The sequence below is a fragment of the Triticum dicoccoides genome, chromosome 3A, assembly GCF_002162155.2.
Source record: "Triticum dicoccoides isolate Atlit2015 ecotype Zavitan chromosome 3A, WEW_v2.0, whole genome shotgun sequence".
NCBI lineage: Eukaryota > Viridiplantae > Streptophyta > Magnoliopsida > Poales > Poaceae > Triticum > Triticum dicoccoides.
Genome location: NC_041384.1, coordinates 72,111,473 through 72,111,954, shown reverse-complemented (window position 1 = coordinate 72,111,954; position 482 = coordinate 72,111,473).

Here is a 482-nt window from a genome sequence, read left to right as displayed (position 1 = left end):
CTTATCAAAGACAAGGGTTTTACAGTCTTCTATAAAGATTGTCTACTGTTTACGTCTGTTTATGAAATCCCCCAGAGGGTGGCTCAGCTGCGAATCTGTTTCGTCTAAGTTGAAAAAATCCTACCGAGTGATGAGAAAACCTCTCACTCGGGGGCTTAGCTGCGAACCCGTTTCGCCTAAGTTGAAAAAATCCTATCGAGTGATGAGCAAGCCTCTCACTCGGGGGCTTAGCTGCAGTCCAGTACTCGCCTAAGTTTCAAAAATCCTACCGAGTGATGAGCAAACCCCTCACTCGGGGGCTTAGCTGCAGTCCAGTACTCGCCTAAGTTTCAAAAATCCTACCGAGTGATGAGCAAGCCTCTCACTCGGGGGCTTAGCTGCAGTCCAGTACTCGCCTAAGTTTCAAAAATCCTACCGAGTGATGAGCAAACCTCACACTCGGAGGCTTAGCTGTAGTCCAGTACTCGCCTAAGTTTCAAAAA